The 18359-nt window shown below is 33.4% G+C and overlaps 1 protein-coding gene across 1 annotated transcript in view; it reads right to left on the bottom strand.

The window, feature by feature from the left end:
* The window catches only part of LOC142974909 (uncharacterized), a 196029-nt gene that overhangs the window by 63157 nt on the left and 114513 nt on the right, over positions 1 to 18359 (bottom strand). The gene's annotated exons all lie outside the window — the stretch shown is intronic.

The raw sequence follows: 18359 nt of genomic DNA, 5'->3' as shown, positions 1-18359 counted from the left end.
TTATACAACACTGCGGCAGATTTCATTTAGTTGTGAAATATACTTCAGTATTCGTTTCCGTGGCATCTGCATCGTCATCGAAAAAACAAGCGGCAAAGCGCAGTGCAGGCGTTGTCATATTTTACAATTATCTTTCCAATTTCCCGTATTGAATGTGGAAACTTTAAAATTACTGCGATATTTCGGTATCCAGTGAACTGTAAAGGTTGTGGGTTTTAATTTTTTGCAATTTGTGAGGAGAAATGGATGAGATTACATAATATAAATTGATGATATTTTAATTAAAGTTATTTATTTTATCGCTGAGTCGGCTGTATCAATAAACAAATAATGGTAAGCGTTGCACGTATCCTTGATCGCGATCAGTACCAATATAGGTTCCTGGGCCATCTCTTAAAGGATTTAGTAAAGGGCTTTGAACCGCTAGCACACCTTGGGATAGTAGTCAACGGTGCCATGTAAAATAACCACTAAGCCATACGTTGCAATATATTGTATTCGTACTCATACAATAAATATCTGCCTATTAAAACACGACACGTGTAAAAAGATTTCCAGCTAAAAAGGATTAAATCTTTTATTGCTAAACTTATCTATTTAACAGCCTTTTCATTTGTAGGATGACAAGACAAGAAGTAATTAATATTCATGGTCGAATTAGTGTCAACAACTCCATTAGATACGTTAAATAATTCACACATCCTTCTTGGAACTGAATCTGTTCTAATACCGGGAAATATTTGCTACTTGGGAAATCCCATGCACGTGCCTGAACCCAGATGATTCAGAATGTGGGTGCAATCCATATAGCAAAAACATATATCATAATCTGTTAAATATAACAAAAATAAATCGTTACAAAAGGTACGGGTTTGTAGTGAGGGAATTAATGTCAAATGTTGGTAGTTTTATAATAACAAATGACGTATTAGACCCTTGACACTATCATTTCATTTAACAATTAACTTAAAAATAGTCGCTGCACATCGTGAAAGATCAAACAATTACCCAGAAAGATAAATAAATAAAGTAAAGGCACTCTTGTTTTTAAAAAGGCAAGCAAAGCATCTAAAATACCTCAAAAAGGACCATACCCATAAAACGGAATCAGTACACAGAATTTTCATGGCTAGTAGTGAATATAACCATATCTATCGTTTATACAAGGGTCCATACGGCCGCATTACCCGGTATATCGCTATACACGACAAATATTTGCTTGCCCTTCGAAGATCGAGAGAAATGGTCGAGAAGCGAAGCCAAGAATTTTTTTATTGCCTCTTCCAAATAGATATTGAGGATGGTTGCCTCTTATTGTTCGGTTGATTTTTCTGCCAAAAGGATTCGCTCAGAGCGGTCTCGTGGGTAGAATGGGTACTTTTATTTACAAGAACAAATCGCCTCTGAGGTCAATGTTGATCGTATAGCCTCTATAGGATTCCGTTTTTATTTTAAGTCGCGATGAAAAGGTCGTTTTGTAATATTTTGTGAGTTTCTTTTCTTTACTTGTTTTATGCATTCGGTAAATAAAAAAAATTGTCTTTGTTGTTGCTATATTTTATTACTGTAATGAAATCATTGATGTTCCAATTAATAAAAAAAAAATCCTTAGATATTATTGCTATTAGACGTCCATAAATTATTCTAGAATAATACAATAAATTAAAGAAAATATTGTAACATAATTTACTAACCGGTCATCGAGTTCTCGTTGTTCATTGTTCGTTTTTCTATAGACTTCTCGATCGTATAGATAAAGGTTCGTAAGCCCTAGGGCTCCGAACTCCGAAGGGCTATTTACAAATAAAGGCCTAACTCAATTTATCAGTGAGTATCTCTCGTCATTGAGTCAAGTTTCAGAAGCTCCAAATCAAATTATGTTACAGACATTTTTTTTATCGCAGTCCGCCGAACACACTTTATAAATCAATTTAGTTGAAGTACTACGATCCAAGTGATGGAATTAAGGACGCTTGTCTTTATTTATTTTAGTAACTTATCTTTTTTTGAATCTTTTGAACGCAATCAAATGGGGACATTCGATTTTTATTCGGACAGATTTATTTAATTTTGAAATTGGTTACCGTTTTTATCTCGATGTAAAAACGATTTTCTTTTGTTATTCATTCAATTGTGAAAAGATTTGTTCTAAAGTATTCTTTCACATTGATGGAGATAAAAATACGACTCTCGTTGACATTTATGATTTAATTTATTTTTGTGAAAATACAAAGGAAAATGGTGATTAAGGAGTGAAACTTTTTCAAGTTTTTGGTGGAACAGTGAATAGATATTGAGCAAAATATAAAAAGATTCCAACTCTGACTTAAGTCATTGTTGCCAATATTATTGTGTATAATATAATTAAACACATAATTCTGTAATTGTCAAAATTATTTCTAAGACCTCAGCAGAATTTAAACAGAATCTCATTCAAAACATTTTCTCAAAATTAATAACAGCAGTACAATTCAGCATCTTTGTCTAATAGCTCTAAAGAGCTCATTATAAATTCAATTGTGCCGCGAAGCCTCCATTTCCGGCTATTTGTTTAAATAATTTGACATTTAGCCGTTTAATTTTGTATCTGTTCATCATGGCCTGCAGACTCTGGGAATAAATAATTTGATTAGTATTTTGGGTATAAATGACGCCTATTTAATTAAATAACAGGCTTGTTTCACAGTTTATGAATAAATATCAGATAACCTATCTGCTGACTATCGACAACCGGCTAGCTATAGAAAAAAAATGCAAAATCTGATCAGCACGCCTAGCGGTCTCCGAAGGAACTATTTTGGCAGTACATTTTAAATGTCAAATTCTGGATAATCGACAGTAACGACTGTAGAGAACTGCGCTACTGGTCGAAAAGTGTCTGTTTGAGGTTCCTCTTACTCTGATACTAAATACAAATTAACACAAACATAATATCAAAATTTGATTGAGTTTTATGATAGGGAAAATAGCATAGTATATTTGATGGGGTACTTTGGGTAGTATAAATTTTAACAAATTTATGAAATTTAGTAATTTGTGAGGTCACTTCCGATAACAAAATGTAAGTGATAATTAATTAAAAGTGCATTTTTAATCAATTAGTCTTTTCATTCGTTTGATGAATTTCAAAATAATGTATTTCTTAAGTCTATAGAAATATTGTAGCTATAATGAGAAATAGCTAGATTAATCAAAGTTATGTAAACTTTAGGGTCTATAGTTAATTAATTTGTGAGAACTTTCACTTTTGAACTATAATCACTCCAGTTGTAGAAAATGTCCTGTTTGATTAGATTAATATAATTTGAAAGAGGCAGATTCTCATACAAGGTATCATCTACGAGTATATAAATAACTGGTATTTAGCTTTCTTTACCATAGAAATGAGAGTAAGCGAGCCCTGGGCGGGATAAAAAATTTATAGTAGGTACGTTGAATAAAGATATATTGTGGTTAATATTCAGAACAACTACTTTGCTTAACATAAATAGAAATGGACTAACCAATTTTAGAGTAAATATAATGTATACCTATAACTGTTGTAATTCTGGGCAAGCGTCTCCTCCCGATCGAAGGATCTTAGCTTCTTTCGGGAGGAGGGCTACCTCCTTACTTTTCCTCGGATTAGATTTTTTTTTAACCCATTACTGTCCCACTGCAAAGCAAGAGTCTCCTTCCAAATTAGGGAGGGGTTAGGCCTTGAGTCCGCCACGATGGCCAAGTGCGGGTTGGGGACTTAAATAAATAAAAAAATATTTATATTTTCGAATTTAACTTTATCTCTAGTTTTCATTATCGGTTATTCTACTCTAATACATTCGACACGTATCTTCATAATACATTTCCACATCAAAGTACACAGCGGTCGAGGCTTCCGAGGCAGGATTTAATGGTATTAAGTTTAGATTGAATCGAAGGGGACTTGATAAGGGAAACGTCATGAATTCTCACGTTCATTTTGTTTTTAATTGTATTAGAGAGGATACTGAACAGTGAAAATGAAGCGAGAAAAGTTGGTATTAAAAATGTTATTTAGAATTATATGAACAAGAGGCTTAGGAACTTTGAGGTGGTCAATAATTGTGCCGATTTCGCGTTATAGTTATTTTATTACAGAGAGCATAATATAGAGTTTTATAACTTTGAGAGAAATTTCAGTTTGTGAAATGATCAATATAATGCAGCTTTTTCATTCTTTGAAATGCATAACGTGATATGTTAAACAGTTTTTTCTTTATGTAGCGTATATAAATACTTAAAAGATTATATATTTTTATAACCACAATATGTTAAATCAAGATAACGCTATCACAGTTTTACAAACACCGTTCAATCAGTTTAAAAAATAAACTGGATGTATGTAAACTAATAAAATTGTTGTGAATTGTAACGTACAACTCTCCAACAGTGACCAGTAACGACATGGTTCACGTCTGAATGGATTATATTCATATATTGTACAATATTTTTATATAACATTTGACTGTATTTTACCGAAAAATATACGAAATATAATATTTTTCGGTAAAATTACTTGTGTATATCACAATGCAGAGTTGTACATTTAAATTTGGTAGCATTGTGGCTATTTGTATCGTATATTTTTTACATGTTTTCAAATTTTACAGAGAGTATTTAAAATAAATGAGCACTATTGTAACCGAAGTTGTAGTCACTCTATCTACTATGTATAAGATGTTAAAATATTATTAGCGGTGATTACAATGACACATTCATTCATTCATATTTTACTAAATACCAAGCAAATATTATAAACAAAATAAGACAAATGGGTTTAAAATTGGTATGAAAAGTTTGAATGATTTACTAAAATGTGAAGTAGCAACCTTTTCATTTTCATAATCTTGTTTAGTTACGTTTTTTGTATTTGAGCTAAAAAAAAATTGATCGTATTTGAATTGTATACTTATTGTTCAATTACTAAATTCCCATTCCATCAATTTCTATACCGAAAATCTGTAAAGATTAAGGTAGCAAAGGCTTTCTGAAACTCGTTAAAGGCCTACGCGGTCCCTACAGAGTCCTTCTGACTTTGTGAGTACAATACAAACCGCATTGTATCCAATACCGTTGGCCAACTTGTTCGTTAAAAGGTTCCACGTATTGTTACATATTTGGAAACGTTTTAGAAAGGTACATGTTTATTTTTTTAAGGTAAGAGGTTTGTTAGGCGATGGTAGGGAATATTGTGTGCCGTTTTGTTATTGTAAACGATTTTACATAATATAAGGTTTGTGTTTTTATTGGTTCAGCGGAAATATACGAAAGAGAAACGCTAATTGGATTATATTGGTGCAAATATGGTGAGGTGGTTGTTTTCAAGTAACATTTAGTTTTGCGATTCGTAAATTTTGATTTTGTTTCGAGTTTGTCTTTAAGATGACCAAGATTTCAAGTCCAGGAGTTCTCTTTAAGGTTCGTAAGAGTCCGTGAGTTATCTTTAAGGTTCAAAATAGCCGTTGGTAAAAATCTTAAAAAATTATAAGCCATCGAGCTCTCACTTTATATTTAAGTAGAAGAAAACTCTAAGAACTGGCTATTGTATAATAGTCTGAGAGTTCCAAACTGCGCTATCAAGTATGTTTAACTTGACTCAACAAAACCTAGCTCTTCACAATGTAAACCAGACAAATGGCAAATGACTTTCAATTACATGCTAAGTGCAGAAGTTTGTACACGCTAAACTCCAGCGATACTACGATTACAGATCTAGTTGTAAAGCAACGAGCAGTGAGAAATGTGCCGTCTGCTCCCCAGCTTATTTCCCGAGGGAAGGCAATTGAACTCATTCCACACAAATTAGGTATACTCAGGTACAAGACATTTGCATACATTCTGCAGTTTTCTTAAGACAAATGGATTGGAAAGACGGATTAATAAAACATTTTAAAGTTAAGTAAAGAGTAGAAGTATTTTACTTTATTAATACGCAACTTTTTTATGGACCTTATATGCGATAAGGAGCAAATGATACAGCTTACAATACAAGAGCTTTTTTTGGCATCGGCGATCGGCGATTTAACTGATGCAACGACGTTGCATCGCGTTTCGGTACCGCCCGCGTTCGGTCGCAGTGACAGAATCGCACATTTTACCATCTGAATTGATTCAGCAAATTACTTTAGAGACTCTAATCAGTTTTTCATTCAACATAATATATGTCGATAGCATGTCAGTGGTCGATAGTATTAGGTATTCGGCCCACTACACTCGATGATGCTCGGTCCATTGCAATGTTTAATATCGAGTATACTCGAATATTTCCCCACAACATGCCCACATCCACGTCACTTTAATATACGAAATAACCGCGTGAATTTCACTCGTTTAGTAATTAATCACAATGTGTCAAGTTATTTGACGCTGGCAGCGGTTTCGCACGGCCCAGTCGGCCGCGGCTCACTCTGACACACCGCTAACGACGCGGTTCCCATAATTTAATCTATGTCACAATTAATCGACCCCGTGGACAGATTTCTCTTTGACAAATTATTATAATACTGACACTGATTTGGGGCAAAATTTTATCTTTTTGCTGTTTTTTTTTGCAAAGGTCAGGTTTTTTGCGTCTGTCCAAATTTGAATTTATAAGTTATATAGTCATTTTATTTCTGTGGTTCGGTTAGATAAAATAATAAGTAAAAGTACGTCTACACTACAGAAACCGAGCACTAACGGAGCCGAAGTCGAACACAAATCGTGTAGTTTGAACTAACTTACAAACGTCGAACCACCGCGACAAATAAATTTGTATTGGACCCAAGCTTCGTTCCTGCTCGGCTTCTCTAGCATAGAACCACCTTTATATCATAAACAAATAAATTTATTTGTCAATAAAAATTTATTCCGTAGATGTACCGATGCCTACAAATAATAAATAATATAACATCACAATATAATCAATAATAACACCAAAAATGGCATAGCACGTACAAATAAGTACTAACATGCTAGAACGTCAAGAACAAAGAAATAAAAGCTGAATGTGTTTATTGCAGTACTGTAAGAATATCATGCCCATGGGATGAGGCTATAAATGTGTAACACGACTATACACGCTGTGGGAGAACTGTGACCTTCAACTTGACCTTGAAGGTCACATGCCAGTTTTTGTTAGAACTGACTTTTTTGTTATCTGACGAGAATCTGCGCCCTTTGAATGACATGAGAATTTATATTTTTTTAATCTATCTACACATACCTAATGATTTAAAACATAATAATATATTGTGTTAATAGATTTTTTGCTTATTAATTTTATTTTCTACTATTTTAAAAACCTGTTTTATTTTACGTACAGTACTTTGACATAAACTAATGAAAATAACTTTAGTAATAGAACAAGCGGTAGAAGTTAGAATATAGCTAAAAGATTTTTCCCAAACATATGAAATTATATTTAGTCCCACACCGGGCGGAAACTAAAAATTTCCTACACTTAGAGCATTTTAAATTGAAATTTCCCTGCTTCAAAACTCTACAAAAAACTACTAACATTAGGAAACCGCAAAAATATGATAAAATTCCACGACCGCTGGCTTCTATGAGAATCATTTCATCTCTTTCGCAAAATATTTAGCTTGCATTTTTCACACTCGAAATACAGAGGAAACTTTTGAAAACCTTTCCATTTTCCAACAAAAAGTGTTTGAAAACATTGCGTGTTCGTTCCCGGATGCATTCAGAATAAAAGTAGTTTACATCCATGGCTTTTGTTGCATAACATAACTTAGATTCTATTCATCAGTCTATGCAATCGGTTGTTATCAGACATTTTATTGCCGGAGTTTGTCAACTGCTATAATTTTTGAATACCAATTTTAAATGTTGTGTATTTCAGTGTGGGAAAGTTTACGAAATTAAAAATATTCTTATTCGGGCTTTGACTCTAAATTCTAACGAAGACAACTCAAAAACAAAACCTAGTTTAGTTTTGTAAAATCGTGTATTGATGGAAACTAAAATTTTATTTTTAATATTATGTCGACAAACAATATTTTCTATCTACCAATCAGGTATATTGAGGCTCTACTAAGCTATTACTCCACTTTATAATATAATTTCGTCGCTGATTCAAAATTAAACATAAACAATTTCGATGCGATGATCCGAAAATTTAAAGGTCAATTGAAATTAATTGTTATACGCTTTGGTGTGTAATAATAGCGCTGATAACAGAATAAATTGAAATGCTATGTGATGAAATCTATTTGCGAATGTGAATCATTTATGAAATGTTATCACTGGCATACCTACCCACAAATAACTACACATAGATACGTGTAAAATTACCGTATGGTTATCATAATTTATACAATAGGGCGAGAAATGTATATGAGCTGGATGAAAATATTTGTGTTGACCCGTTTTTCATTATTTGAAATCAGGTAAAATAGTTTCACTTCTAATAATTAAGGTAGTTTAACGTGTAAGTTTTTTCCGTCCATGGCATAATAGCAGAATTCTACTACTATCGACAACCGGCTAACTATCGAGAATGTTTATATAATCTGATCAGCGTCTCAAGCGGGCGCCGCAGGAACTACATTTGCTGTAGATATTAAATGTCAAACTCTCGATTAGCGACTAGAAACTTAAAGTACCGATTGTAGAGCATCACAGTACTGCTCTCGTATTAATTAGCAATGCACTTTCTAATCATAGAAACCTTATTAAAAACTCCTATAGTTTACCTATAAAAGCTACATAACATAAATCTTAAGCCGTTAATTCCTATTACTACCAATAAAAAGGTCCACGTGCACCGCAGGTATTTCACGGCGGTAAAGGATTATCGCGTGACTGTAATACCACGGTGGCCAGTGTGGCTGTGTAATTATACCCCTTACCTATAACGTGGCCATAATGAATGTAAGTCCAACACATTACTTATACATGAGCCCTGGCAACATGCCAATACGATAAATTATACGAATGGACCGATGGAATCAGTGACCAACTAAGGCCCTTTACACATTCCGATTTTTAGCATGTAATTTGAAGCACCGACAATGAACGGACGTTTGTATTGATACAGTGGTACTTGAACTGAACGTCTTCTTACTTACAAGGGCTCGTAAGAAAACGTTCACAGTTATAGCCAATTACGATAAGCCATGTAAAAGAATTTTCGGGTGACTCGAACAATTATGACACTAAATTGATCAATAATTATACGACAAAAAAAGTACATTCGCACAACAGCATCACCAACAACCCCTTTCTAAAGGGTTATAACATTGAAAACCACGAACAACGTATGTATAAACTATTCATATACATAATGGTATTTAGTAATCGTAAGGTTAAGGTTGCCATTTACGACTTCAGCGATTATGTATCGCTGCTGAAAGTCGCAGTATATAAAGGGCCTTACTTTGAAAATTGTCCAAACCGATTCTTCAAAATGTAGCATTTAAATATGTGACGAATATCTGTTTTGATACTTTTGACAAACGATGACGTTATAGTTTTATTTTTGAACAAAATCTTTGCCAAAAGATGTGACATTTATTTAATACTTAGTTTGTGATAAAACGTGAGATTAAACGAGCTGTGACGAGATCGGATCTGACAGATGTTGGTCACAGTTGCAATGCTTTGATTTATATTGCTCGGGGACTGTGGGTCTTGTCTATATAATCATTCAGAAGAGGATAATCACAAAAAATCTAGTATGATTTTTTGTTTAATTATTGAAATAAACTGATTTCGTAGGAATGTAATTGTAAATACCGAATTGTCACTTTTTAGATCAGCTGTTGAATCGAATTTTTGTATCAAGGTTGATAATATCCAATTTTAATAGAGCGCCATATATCGCTAGTAAAAAAGAAAAGTATTTACCGTGGAATGTCATCAAAATTCACGTTAAATAAAATCCACAATTGGATTTAACGATGAAACTCATTAAACCTGGCCTCATTAGTTTTAAAAAGCGGTGCGGTCTGTTAGAGCCTTTGAGTTTTACTGATTGTTCAATAGCAATACTGTAAAGCACCGGGAAATAAAACATTTCTATTTCAGGAAATTATACAGATGAGAGAAGTTTGGAAAGAAGGACCAGAGAGACCATTGCTTTGTAAAAGGTTTACGGATTGAGGACTATAACTTAACAATTACATCACAGTAAGCGATAATTGCCGTATTCTATTGTATGATAAACATGCGATGCAAAAGTTATAATTACATCAGGGCTTTATTTTGTTATTAAATAAATATTTACGGCTCAAACTTTTACTAGTTAATTAGTTTATTTAAAGTTTTGTATGTATATTATTGACAAAATACAGTATAGATCAAGAAGCAACGCAAAAAGCTTGAAACCTAAAGTAAATTCCTAAAACACCACTTCGTTTTACAATCAGAACAAGTCATTTCGTCCTAAAACACGAACTCACAGATTTATACTTGACTATGTTCCACCAAAAGGTTTTAATTTAGTTCGCAATGCAAAGACTGAGCCACTCAACATGACTTTTGGCATGCTTTGTACGTGCATATGTACTGACTAATGAAACGTTTGCCTTAAGCCACCCGGAGCATTTAATTCAGTGGTTTGTGGAAGATTTAGACTAGACGTACTAATTAAAATTGAGAATGTTTTTTAAATCCTTATTCATATTATTATTAGTCTTTATGTAAGACTTGCAATTGTTGACCAAGTGGTAACGGTTTTGATTCCCATTTTGTAAATAATGTTTTCAGTATTGTTTTAAATTGTATTTATTGTTGAGACTTTTAGCCTTTGATGCCTATTGCCTGCCTCAGTAACTTGCACGCTAAAAATTAAACCACGGAATAAGATACAATAAATAATTAACAGTAAGGTATTTAAACGTGTGTTTTACACCTATACCTACACCTATTCCAGTTGAAAAAGAAGCAAACATACACACAAACGTAAAATCACGTCTTCTTCCCATAGTAGGCAATTAAAAAATACTATATAAAATCATATTTCGTAACACAACCAGTTTTATAAATTCTCTTACATTTTAATACACGAACTAGTTTCACAAAAGATAACCTTGCTCTTTTTATATTAGCTAAGTAGAAACCATCATCTCCAGCTGTTCGGATTAAGAGCCTGCAGTGATGTTGAAGGATTTACTTAATGCATTAAGATAATAATGTTCCTTGAAGGTTACTTCATACTTTACGAGTTATTTTCCAAGGATAAGTAAGAGAAGAAACTATCGAGCAATTAATTTTTGTTGAGCTTTTACTGAACAGTAAATTTTGCATTGGTTAAAAATATATTTTAAACCAATGTAATTTTTATTTTCATTAACGAATACATAATTGAAAGAAAACGCGTTTATCAAATTTTTCATACAATTGTTGATGGAAGTTATTGGTGTAAATATTGCTATCACCTTAATATTGAAACTAGACCGAATATAAACTTGAAAGCTGAGTAGCCCGAAACTGGAGTTACATGAAACTTAAACTTACTCAACTTCGGCTACATACCTACATTTAGTTTCTAGCTCACGCAGTCAGTCCCACCTGCCGCTAAACTAAAACTATCACAAAATTGCTTTTACCTCCATCTAACCTTTGAACAAACATCGTATTCTCTCAAATTAAATGTTTTAGATGCCAATAAAAGGATATTGGAATCTCCACCCTATTAACTCTCGCTTGTCCAAAAGAATGACAACTTGGTCCTTCGAAGCGCTTTTAATCGATTACTTTTGATGGACTTCTAAACTTTTATATTGAAAATAAGCGATGCGATACGATATCTTTTCAAGTTCGTTAAAATTCTTTCAAATATTTTTTGTGAAGTTATTTTAGAAATGTTACGCACTTTCTCCAAGTTCTAAATGAAGTGGAGTTGTGATAAATTGTGCGAATAACTTTATTCATTAACTACGAATGTTTATTGAAATTTACGGTTACGAGGTGAACGAAGTTTACGAGTTAGTTGAAGTTTATGTTGAAGATTTAACCGAAGTCGATCTTTTATTTAATAAGTCTCGGTAGGGTAATATAGACGTGATTCTATTTTATCAGAATCCTTGCAAATAAGGATAGGTACAAAGCACTCAACTATGATTATATAGATCCAATATCACGTATCTCAGTTGACAACTAGTAAACGTGAAATTGATTCTGTACATTATTGATTTGACGTAACGTGTTAATCATTATAATCTAAAGAAGAAAACAAAGTACGCATAGCATAGCAGGCTTCCAAATAGTTGTCAACTAGGATACGTGATAGCCCCCAGATAAGCATGCACTATCATATTTTATACAGCCTGCAACTGCTTCGACGCGCAAAATATACAGCGCAAATTCATCGTTCTTTCGATATTATTCAGTACTCCTCTTTCAAGTAAATCCACAACTGTTATTCTAACACTGAGTGATCCAATAATGGCGTCATTCTGTATTCATATCAGATTTTCAACCCTCGTCTCACAGAATAGTAGATGACGGCTTCAATGGGCCGAATCTAGCTCAACTAACCGTAGCGATGTTGAAAATATTCACTAAAATACAAGAGAAAACAATAGCAAAGGTATTTTAAAAAGAAGCGTTTTAGCAAAACAGAAGCTCATTTCCTTGACTTTGTATTTAAGCAATTTCGGCTTCGTACCTCTTCTGGAATGTTCGAGAAAATCTCAGCGTTTTGGTTAAGAATTTTCGCACGCAACGAAATCTAGACCAGAAAAATCGTACACTTGACCGGAATATAAATAAACCGTGTTAGCCGTGATAGGTGACGAAACCCACATAAGAGTTTCGTTTGTTATATTGGTTTCACTTTGACCATTTTCGTAGCATAATATGTTATGTTATATACTTTGATAAATCAGATGCGTAGTACTCACGACGATCGGAAATGAATAATGAGCAATTTGAAGTCGAATTAAACACAAATAACTTTTTTTTTGTATGTAGTGATCGTGTTACATGCCACAGGGGCAAAGATTGATGTTACCTATCGTTATTATGTTTGTCACCAAAATTTATTTCTATGTTTCTTTTTTTAAAGACAAATCCTGCACTAAGAATTGCTTTTGTGTCGCGGGGACTTTTACAAACAACGGACACAAAGCACTACGAGACCCGAAACAATTTGTGGATATCAATTATCACCACTGCGTCACGTAGGCAGTCAAAATTCTACATCACTTCATAAAAAGTACTTGATACTATTTATATTACTCATTTATCTATTCTAATCTATTCTAATATTATAAAGCTGAAGAGTTTGTTTGTTTGTTTGAACGCGCTAATCTCAGGAACTACTGGTCCGATTTGAAAAAATCTTTCAGTGTTAGATAGCCTATTTATCGAGGAAGGCTATAGGCTATATAACATCACGCTACGGTCATTAGGAGCGGAGTAGCAACGAAAAATGTTACGAAAACGGGGAAAATTTTGACCCATTCTCTTCAGTGACGCAAGCGAAGTTGAGCGGGTCAGCTAGTTCTTCATAAGTAACACCTGCCTCTATATTACGATAATATTCCGAGAAAACAAGTCTCTCAGAGTGATCCATAATAAGGTGTCAGAAACTCCCACTAGTTTATTATTAGGCCGCATATGGGACTTTCATTGGTTGATTAAGTGCGTCCAAAACAAAGCTGGAATGTGTGAGATATATTCACGTAATTTCGTGTCGAGGGAAGAGATGAAATTTTACTTAGTAGCTCATGAATAAGAGATAAGAATATAGTCAACCAAATTATGTTTGATGTAAGGTTTTTTTTGGTTTAGTTGGTATATCTTGAGGATTCGATATTGCTTCTTTATTTTGGTTAAAAGAACAAGGAAACGAATATACATTATTAGTATTAATATGTTTTGACATAAATATTTTGGCTTTGCTTTTGACTGTAACAAGAAAATTTCACACTTAAAATACATTTATTTCGTTACCCGAAAACTAAAACTACACGGTACATTTTGAGGCATAACATTTTAGGCTACACATTTATAGAGCAATGAACCCGCAAATCACAAATTTAAAAAATCTACCTCATAAATGCAGGTATAATGCCCCAGAACAAAAACAGAACTTTAATAACAGGTATTAATATGCAAGTATGCGAGGTATGAAGCGAGGTGCGTGGCAGTGTCGTGGGGTGCCCTCGAGGTAGCCGGCGACGTGCGAACAATGCACCCCGCTCGATGGCATGCCGCGGCTTAATGAGAACGAACGAACCAAATAGAACAAAATGGAGTTGGAAAATCGAACCTTTTTCAAACGACTACTTTTATAATGAATTTCTGAAGCTTCTGTTACTGACTTGGTCTATGTGGAATAAAGTTCTAGCGTATATTATAAAGCGATTTAGTGTTTATTATAGAATCTATTTAGGCACTTCGGTAGTTATTAAATCTAGTTTTGTACCAAAAACGACAGATGTGCCCAAACCGTAGGCGGCAGGAAAAAATCTTAGCATCTTACCCAAGAAAATAATGAAAATCACGTATATCATTTCCTTTTGTTAAATCAGTCCTTAGAAAAAAAAAAAGAGAGGGCCTGCCTGATGCCCATAATGATAGGTTTATCCAAACTTCATTCATTGGACTGAACCTACTGTATATTTTAAGCAAAAAAAAAAAACCCAATCCATTTTATATTAAGTTTAAGGTCACCATGAAAATACACTAAATCTACTTACGACAGATACAAAAGGTATTATTATACGGATATTATTACGCTACGCTGATTTTTATGTTATTTTCTCGAAGTTTCGACTTTTCGACCCATTTTTCAAAATACAATCATGGAGAAGAAGAAAAAATTTTTACATGTTTTTGTAAAATGGGCCAATAGGAGTGAAATATAGGTAAGTTCCAACTAAAAATGACTCGCGGTATCATTCATTTGTAGAACTATATTTTTTCTAACCTGTGGCTTCCCTACTCCTTGAAAGTGAGACTTTGAGTCTACCATGTAGGCCAGCGGATAAGAGTTAAAGATTTTCTTGCATGCCCTCAAATATAACTGATAATATAATAGTGTTGCGGAAGGTATTTTTTTAACAACACGCAACTCAAAATGAATAAAAATACTTCTATCATCTTTCTTTATTTCCTTTATTACTAAAAAAACATTAACAATGGCAATAAATTCACCCAAATAACACCATTTTAGGTTATAATTTCGGTTTCAATATCAGAGCTAAATGTTTTCCGATAAAATGGCGCACGATAAAAGATTTATTGTCGTTAAAAATTGTAGCAATCTAACCGTGGCTTCAGAAGAGCTAGACAAAGTGCTACTGATACTTAATACTATGAAACCATTTGACTGGATATTTATTGATATTGATGCTGGTGTAAAATGAAGATATTATGATAGATTAACAATTCAGCTATTAAACAGACGTGTAAGAAAGTAAACATTTGATGATGTTTGTTGATGCTGTTATTTTCTCTTCTTAATCCTTCTCCTATTTCAATGTATCAACGAAAATATACTTTAATAATATTAAAAGAACAAATAAAATAACAATGATGTTCGTACGTACTCGAAATATGGATTGTAGAATTTTTCAAATTGTATTATAGATATAAATATTACGCTGAAACAATTTCATTGGAATATAACTTAAAAGTAGTTGAACTGAGAGTTAACCATTTTTAAATGCTTTTTATTTTTATCCCTAAACTAAATTCCTGCTAGTGAAACAGCGCATAAGCGCCATTTTTTATGTATTAAGGTTTCGGTCATCATCACTTATTGAGAACTGACTAATTCGCTTTCATGGAATATCAAAGTCCAATAACAAAAGCGTAAAGCAATAAGCCACATGTGTAATCACAGCTGTATGTAATTCCTGCAGTCGTGCGTCGTAACTGCACTAATAACTGCGTAGTAAACATGCCGCGGTCATTAATGTCTCCCTTACTATAACTATGCCTTTATGGGTTTCGTTATAACTCGCGGCTATGTGGGGCTGTATAGAGCTGTGAGTGCGTTTTTTGTTTTATAGTATACTGAAAGGTATATATGAGACTATTGTATATTACTGTAACCTGATACGGAGACAACAATATCGCATTATGACGGTTACATTTAAAATTAGTGTGAAGAGTTTTCTCCACATTATTAGGAAAAAGAAAGGAAAGCTTAGTATAGCAGCTCAATTTTCTATCACTACCAACATCCGGCTAGCTATTGAGAAATTTTGTATGAAAATCTGATCAGCGCCTCTAACGGACGTTGCGGGAACTATTTTTGCAGTACATTTTAAATGTAAAATTTTCGATACTCGACAGTACCGACTGTAAAGAACCGCGCTACTGTAGCACGATTCTCTACGGTCGATTGTCGGTAGTCGATTGTGGTAGAGAATCGAGCTACTGTTATATATTATGTTAATTTCAATAACGGTCACATAAATTATTTGACTTATATTACCCATGTCCAAATAGTCCATGTCTGTAGAACGTAAATGTGTACTATGACATTTCCACGTAACCTGTAATTACAGTCCGTCACAGGGCAAAGAACGGTTAATTAAGGGGTCAGGCCATAGACCAACACACAGAGTATGGGGGTTGACCTTTTTAGAACTATCGAGGCGCTTTTTTCCGCAGTTTAATCATTTTATAGACACGTACGATGTAACGTATATAATATACATATTATTATATTTTCATGACATTAATAACAGATAACGATTAGAAAAAAATACGACTGAAATTATTAACTTAAACTACTTGGTACGTGTGGTGAGTTCAGGACCTAACCCCTCTCTCCAGGAGGGGATCCTTGCCCAGTAGTGGGATAAAAAAGGGTTAAAATTATAATTAATAATGATAACGGACGATAAAAAACTTGGCTCTAAATAATCTATTACAATAAAGCATTAAACATAACTTTCAGTCTTTAACTTTATTGCATTTTAAGGTCTAGAGGTTAAGTTAGTGTCAAATAAACTTCACACTAATATTTAAGTTAGTAATAAAATAACCCGCAGCTATGTTAGGATTAACCGTCTACTGTCTAGGTTATAACAAATTTTGTAGACAATCTACATTTATAATTTAATAACAGACGCAAATATAAGTAACGAATATTATTGGATTAATTTTGTATGTATTTTATAATACAATAATTTCTACAGTTTGCTGGTCGAACTATGATTACTACAAAATTAATTGAAATTACGTGACCAGTCGCCAAGAAATTCATATAATTTATATTCAATATTTAAACTAATCTATTGTAGCTTTTTATTTTATCTAATCTCAGTTTTCCTCTCAAGTTCAAGGACACACGTTTAAATTAATTTAGACTGTAACATAAACACATTAAAGTCTAAAATAACACATAGTAACTTCACACCAAGGCCGAGTGCGATACATTTAGTGGGAACGTGACAATGTATAAATCACTGTTGCAAGACTGCTCTAGTTAAAGCAGTGGTTCCCAACCAGTGGTCCGTGGAAGTCAAAATATGGTCCACGAATGATTTTAAAATTAAACATTTTCAGGATGATTATTACACTTTATTTTTAACTAGCTTTTACCCGCAACTTCGTCGGCCACCTAAATTTTCACATGGAAATGCGTCATTTGCCCAGAGTAAAAAGTAGCCTATGTCCTTTCACGGGTATGAAAAAACCAAATTTCATGCAAATTCTTATCTTATCAAATTCGTTCAGTAGTTTAGGCGTGATTGAGTAACAGACAGACAGACAAACAGAGTTACTTTCGCATTTATAATATTAGTATAGATATACTTACGAAGTGGTCCCTGCTAGCAAGAACAATAAAAAAGTGGTCCCGGACTAAGAAAAGGTTGGGAACCCCTGAGTTAAAGCTTTATCATCTTGTATTTAAACAACAAGGCCTAGGGAAATCTCTTGAAACGTTACCTGCTTCGTAAAATGAACGTGTTATATGTTTTTGTAGGCGGCAAGTTCACGGCATTAAATATTTATGTTGTTAAATTTGTAGGTGTGATGTAGAGTCCCCTTGCCACTCTTTACCTCTGACAAGTGAAATATAACCCATTGCTAGCTAGCTGCTGAGACATAGGTCTATTCAAAAGGAAGAGATCTTTCAGATTGCCTGATTTTTGTGCTATTTTATTTAGTTTTAACAATTAACAGACATAAGATAAATTTGTAGCACTCAACATTTTTGGTTTTCTTACATTGCATTGGTAAGATTTCTATAACTTATAAGTTCATTTAAAAACGTTTTAAGCTCTGAAAACTCTAGGAACTTATTCTAATTATTTAATTAATAGAAAATATTCCTCTAGTGAACTCAATAATTGTTTTTAAATATCACCCTCAACTACACAAAATCGACGCGCAAATCATACTTTCCTTACATAATATACTTACTTAAC

This window comes from Anticarsia gemmatalis, chromosome 8 (genome assembly GCF_050436995.1).
Source record: "Anticarsia gemmatalis isolate Benzon Research Colony breed Stoneville strain chromosome 8, ilAntGemm2 primary, whole genome shotgun sequence".
Taxonomy (NCBI): Eukaryota; Metazoa; Arthropoda; class Insecta; order Lepidoptera; family Erebidae; genus Anticarsia; species Anticarsia gemmatalis.
This window is presented reverse-complemented; position numbering and strand designations above follow the sequence as displayed.